General features: G+C 43.2%; 1 protein-coding gene across 1 annotated transcript in view; it reads left to right on the top strand.

Moving 5' to 3' along the window:
* The first annotated feature begins 248 nt into the window (after positions 1 to 248).
* LOC131262738 (tyrosine-protein kinase Src64B) overlaps positions 249 to 6,000 on the top strand; it is a 52,390-nt gene continuing 46,638 nt past the window's right edge. The window contains exon 1 of the mRNA XM_058264803.1: positions 249 to 505. The gene's annotated coding sequence lies outside the window, so the exon portion shown is untranslated. The remainder of the gene's footprint in view (positions 506 to 6,000) is intronic.

Raw genomic sequence — 6,000 nt, 5'->3', positions numbered from 1 at the left:
ATGCTTCGATTCCGTCTCTAGAAAGACTGTGCCTAGACAAAGTTTCCATTTTGGAGTTTCCTATTTGAAAGACGTAGAATGTTAGCAATTGTGTTCGGTTTTTTCATTAATTTCATTCGTTCAATTAGAAACGGGAAAGCCGAGAAATGGAATGCCGTTGTTTGTCGACAGTTAAACTCAGTTTCGTAAGCGTCTTATGAATAATCCATTTTCTTAATTTTCCTTATCAACAGTGTCGATGAAAAGAAGTGAATATTTGTGAAAGTGAATGCTTCGTGGATGCGAAAGCAAAAATAGAAATAATCCAAAAAAGTGAATTAAATCGTTGTGCAGTGTTCCTCCCTTACACGGAGCGTCAAAGTTTTCGAGTTTGCGAAAAGTGCTCTGTTACGGTGTATACGTTGGATGAACGGTTGCCAAAGGAAAATTGTCATATCAGATCGTCATCGTCGGACTATCGGATCGTAGCAGTTGCTTCGGAATTATTGGATCGAATTAACACAAGGTAAGGGGCCATCAATTTATCATAAAATGTTTGATGAATCATTCACACGTTATCACTTTCTCTGATTTACCCTTGGGGGTTTTTTGTTGTTTCTTTAGAAGGGTGTGCATGTTTGCTTACTTTCTACTACGATACTGTTTTCCTACGATAAAGTTTTAAGTTGCTTATCTGTTGAAAACGAAATTGATATCATGTTTTGGAGTTATGAAATTTTATCTCGTTGAACAAGCAAACTACTCTGGGGTTTTTTAACGTTGCCTACTGCGATAAGGAAACGTTTGCGATGGAAGCCATATCGAACAATTCACGTATGGTTCCAACTTTCCCCTGGAACAAGCATGAGTCACAGCAATGCGAAAGTTTTGGTTTCTTTTATTAATCGGTTGAACTATCGAAATAGTATCGCCTGACTCACAGATTGGCCGGAAAACAGCCGAAATCTGTGTTTAATTGATTGCCGCTTCGGTGTCCCTCTTATCGGACTCGTTCAGCGGCTTCCTGTGTTTTGGCCAAAAAGGCTGTCGGGTGGGGAAGTTGGACCATTTTATCACCGTTTTTTTTTTTTTTTGACAACTTGGTGATACATTGGAGTGCACCACTTTTTCAGGGCAGTGTGTTTATCGCCAATGTACGTCGTAGTATCGATTAGTGTGTTTTGAAAATGTTGCAGAAATAGGAGAACATCAGGCAAGTATCTGAACGCCATAACATTGGGATGTTCTCCGTTCCTGTTTTCTTCCCACGCATGCGTTTTCCGCCTCCACCGCCGACGACTGGCGTGCCAGTTAACCACGATCCCCGGGGAAAACGAGTCTCTCGGGGCGTTCTGACAGGTTTTCGCGTATCGTTTTCCGTTGCTCCGGGTTACCTTTGCATTTGTGGTGGATGAACTGAATAAATTGTTGCAGTTTTACATTTAAAATGTATGTATTTTTATTGAGTAGACCTTAAAACTTTTGTGCGAAGGATGTTTAAAGCGTACTTATGATATTGACTTCCAGTTCAACTCTTCCACTTCCATGTTTTATGTTGCTGGCGACAGCGAAACTGCTAAAACCAACTAAGAAACATCCACGGTATGATTGTGTGTGTTGTGGGTAAACATAAAAACAATCACCTTGGGAAAAGAAGCTTGACACATCATGTACCATATCGGGCACTGGAACAAACATATTACCATCGACGAACGAGCGGAGATGCCTCCGTATTACTTCGACCAGAGGAGTGGAGTATCACCGGCGTCGCATATGTGAAGATGATGTCATTTTGTCTGTCGTTAGAGGACTGTCACCGAAAAAAAGGTGGGTAACGAGAGAGACAGAGGTCCCCTTTTGATGTGCCCATGTATGTTGCATTTGATGCTTCAGTTGCAGGCATGTTTTGGGTCATGTTTCCAAAACCAAACCCATCTGCAGTAGGCGATGGTTTGTCTCAGGGGATTTGATGGAGAAAAATATAAAAGAAAAGTGAATTAAGTCGCTTGCTTGGATGTGTGACATAAAACGGCAATTCCCATGGTCAACCCAAAAAATATTTTAAAATTGAAACAATAAAATTTAATAATATGAACGAATAAATGTGACTTGAAGACATATCCATATAAACAAACCTTGGAAATATGTGGGTCTCAGTGTGAAGGTGATGAAGAATGTTTATCACTCATCACTTGCGACAGATTGCATCTCGAAGAAAGGTAGTTTGAACACGGTTTCCTTTAACTTCGTGACTCGTTGCCGTCACTAAACGTATGATTCGGGAAGGTAAAATTATGCAGATCATGTGCGTGTGTGTGTGTGAGTTTCGGAAATACTTTACCCGATGTGTTGAAAACCGTCTCGGGTGGCACCAAGAAAAAAGATAACATCTGCCAGAAGGGGGCAGAGCACTCGGAAGAAAGGTGAAAGTAAAGTTTCTGTCAAACAAAACCGGGGTACCGATCGGCGTAGGATTGAACCGTGGTCGATCATATCAACAGAGAGGACGTGAATGCAAGGAAATCCTTCAAACATGGGATGGATTTTATTTTCCGGAACACATGCAACGCCACGAATGTGGAAACGAATGAAGGTGGTATATGTTTTATGCTGAGCTCGGTGTTTGCCCTCCACAAACGAGACACTCTCGAGTATATGTGTGTGCCTTCCTTGTGTTCTTGGTTGAGCGGTTTGTACCTTGGTTTAAGGCTCCCTCCCTTCCTCTCTGGGGAGCTCTTATCTTTGTTATTGTTTTGCTTTTTCTTTTCACCGCACAAATCCCGCGTCGCCTCTTCTTGGTTGTCTCGTGGAACGGGTTTTTCGGAGATGGAGGAACGTCGATGGAGGAGCGTTTTTGAACACTTCAAAGTATAACTTTGAAACCGACAGCAGCATCTACGCGTTCCCGCTGTGGACCACCATCCACCGCGACGCGATCTTCTTCACCCCGATCGTTCGTGTGTTGCTTGACTTCTTCGTAGGGGGGCCAGAAGTCGAGGCTAAGATTCCCCTGCTGCGTTTGTCCGCGATAGTTTCTTCGCCTGCGGGCCCTCAGTCGCGTTTGGAAAAAGCGGTCGATCGAGCGCGAGATCTTCATGCTTCACCGTCGTCGTGCAGCAGCTGATCGCTGACCGGTTTTTTCGCCGTTGTTGTTGTTGTGTTAGATTTTTCTACACATTTGTTTTTGTGTCCATTTTCGTTCCATCCCTTCCCAGTTCGTTCATGATTACTGTGGTGCTTCGGCTTAGCCTTCAATCGGGCATGGATGGAGCTGCCTTTTTTTTTCCTTCACGAGTCTGAAAGCCGCCCCAACCTCGTGTCAAAAACAAACCCGGACCCAAATCTCTCGAAGCCCAGGCGTGGTCGAAGGAACTACTACTGGGTTTATTCCGTGGCTCGATTTGTGCGATTGCAAACCACCGAAACGGATTGGAAAACCGATGAAAGGGTATCCAATTTCGTCCGCGCACAGTTTTAACAGCCCCGATGACATATTCAGTTTTCTGGTTTTTGATCACGATTTGCTTCTTTTTTTACTGTTTTGTTATCGATTATTGGGTCTGGATCGGTTCCGTCTTGGATTGATGGTTGCGTTGGCTGACCCCAGAAATCAATTTGTCGAATGATCAAAGCCGGTTTCACAGCCCCCGTCATCATCGTAGCGGTTAAGTGTACTTTGTTTGGTCGGCTTTGAAATGTGTGAAATGGAATGTTTTTGCATGGATTATTTGACTTGGTATTTTTCTTATTTCTATTCAATATTTCCTAGGAACACACTAGAGAAAGTTTGAAGTTGTTTGCAAAGTTCTTCGTCACCTTAAATTTATGTTTTACTAAAACATGGCTTGCACTCAATGCTGGATATGATGCTACGACTGCAAGGAAACGTTCGGAAGGGACACCCGTTGAAGGGGCACGATCTATGACGCCATTGTTCCTACACCGCATCTCACATCATATAAATCACTCTGTTTTCCCTAGCCGATGACATTCCGTTTGCGGCTTCTCAGTATATCTTTTCCGGCATATTGATGGTGGAATAATCATTGCATCATTACGGTTTGGTTTTTGTTCTGCTGCCCGCCAGTTGTTGAGAGAACATTTATGAATGTCTCAGGCTTCAAAGAACTTCGACCGGTTCGTATGCGAAAACACGTAATCGCACCGTGCAGAGGCGAACGCCAACATCTTCGAACTGGATTCTGCCGATAGATGCACATTTTCTTTCGGGATATTTCAAGAATTCGCAAAGAAATACAAATAAGCCAACCAAACCCACCCAGATAAATGTATCTTGCTCAATTTCACGTGGCCACCTTTTCATCCGCGCCAGGTGGGTGGTAAATGACATTGATTTACGTTCGTACGGTTGGCTTTCGGAGGTTAATTTAATGCTTTCATGTTCGCATGATTCAATGTCGTTTGTTGAAAGAAGAAATGTGCACGCCTTTCCTTTTTCCAGTCAAGTGCTGCTGGTATCTGTGGTCGTTGACAAAAACACCGTCGTTTTTTTTTCTTGTTGTATTCCTTTTCGATTCGGAGACGGTGTTATAAATCGCTACACTTTTCGCCAACCTCCGTTTCGTTACTTTGAACGGACAACCGCTTTACTTTTTTGTAATGGAAAAGGAAGTTCAAATGGTCAGAGAAATTGCACAAAAGAAAGAAGTGTGTTGAACTGGGCTGTCAAAATAAAACCGAACGCCCCACGGGGTCGAATGGAGGAAAGCTCAAAAATACACTTTCACTTCACACTATCGCGGGACAAAAAAAAAATTCGTAGCACACCTACAAGGCACACAATTGCAGTCCTTGCCCGTGAGAAACAAATTTTTCGCCAACGAAAAATGTGGAGCACAATGGCGGACAAGTTTGTTGAACCAACGACTACAGTATATCCTGTCGGTACGGTTTGTTCCTGTGGGTGGTGGACCAGGATCGGAGAGGCGACAGTAGGGCGCACGTGTCTGTGTGTGAGAGAGAGAGAGCATTTCCGCGAGTCTTTTGTACAAACTCCTACATAAATTGGCAGTCATTTTTCCACATATTTTTTCCTCGTTCGGTCGTCCTGAGCCGAGACTGCGATTGCTACAAATGTGGTTCGCTCATTCGAGCACGGTTTCGGGGGCCGGTTCTGGCCGCAAAACAGCATCCCACACCGGCAGACTGTGAGACTCAACTTAATCAAAAAAGTGCAACGACAGCAGCAACGAAAGCCCGCGGAAACTGCTGCACCGCACACAATCCATCGTCCGGGAGTGTTTTTTGGAAGCGATTGGGGAAATGCAGGGGGGAGGAAAAGGGAAGGTAAGGTGGCACTCGTCTGGTAGGGAAGTCTCGTGTCTCGTCCGTCTGGACTGTGTGGTTGATGGAAATAATGAAAAAACGTATAATGTCCTGCTAGATGGTGGCCGGTTTCTGCTGGAAACTTTGCTCGTTGTTCGCTTGCCTTCGGAGCTTCCGAGTGGATATTGTGCCCGGTTGTATGTGTGGCTTTGTGTTCCTGGGAAGCTGCAATCTACTGCTTGTGCTAAGTTAGCTTCGTTTCACTGATGGATCCAAATTTTAGTGGGCACTAAAAACTATTTTTTAACTTGTTTTTGCTTCGGCTAATGAGTACCGGTGAGTGTGAACACGAGCATTGAAAGTCGGCTAGTTGTTTTGCATAAAAAGCACATTATGTTTCATTGTAAAAACAACTAAATTTAAATTATTCTTTTCTTATACTTTCTATCCATTTCTTAATCCTATGTTTACTAAATGAATCGCCATTTGCCTTTCTTAATGATCGAACGGCTTTCTTTTAAGTTCTCGATCAAGCCATTTGCCATTTGAAATTTTCCATCCTTCCACCATTAACACGTTGACTGCCATGTCATCCAAAAGCGGGTGACAGGAGAAATCAGTTCTAAAAAGTTTTTGACTCACAAATAAATGGAAGCGCAACATGAAAATTATAGTGATAATTAATATCAATTCTTTGGGAAACTAAGTTTTTGTTTAGCCTTCAAAAATTGTTAG

Source organism: Anopheles coustani, chromosome 2 (assembly GCF_943734705.1).
Source record: "Anopheles coustani chromosome 2, idAnoCousDA_361_x.2, whole genome shotgun sequence".
NCBI lineage: Eukaryota > Metazoa > Arthropoda > Insecta > Diptera > Culicidae > Anopheles > Anopheles coustani.
Note: the sequence above shows the minus strand (reverse complement) of the source record. Positions and strands in the feature narration are given on the sequence as shown.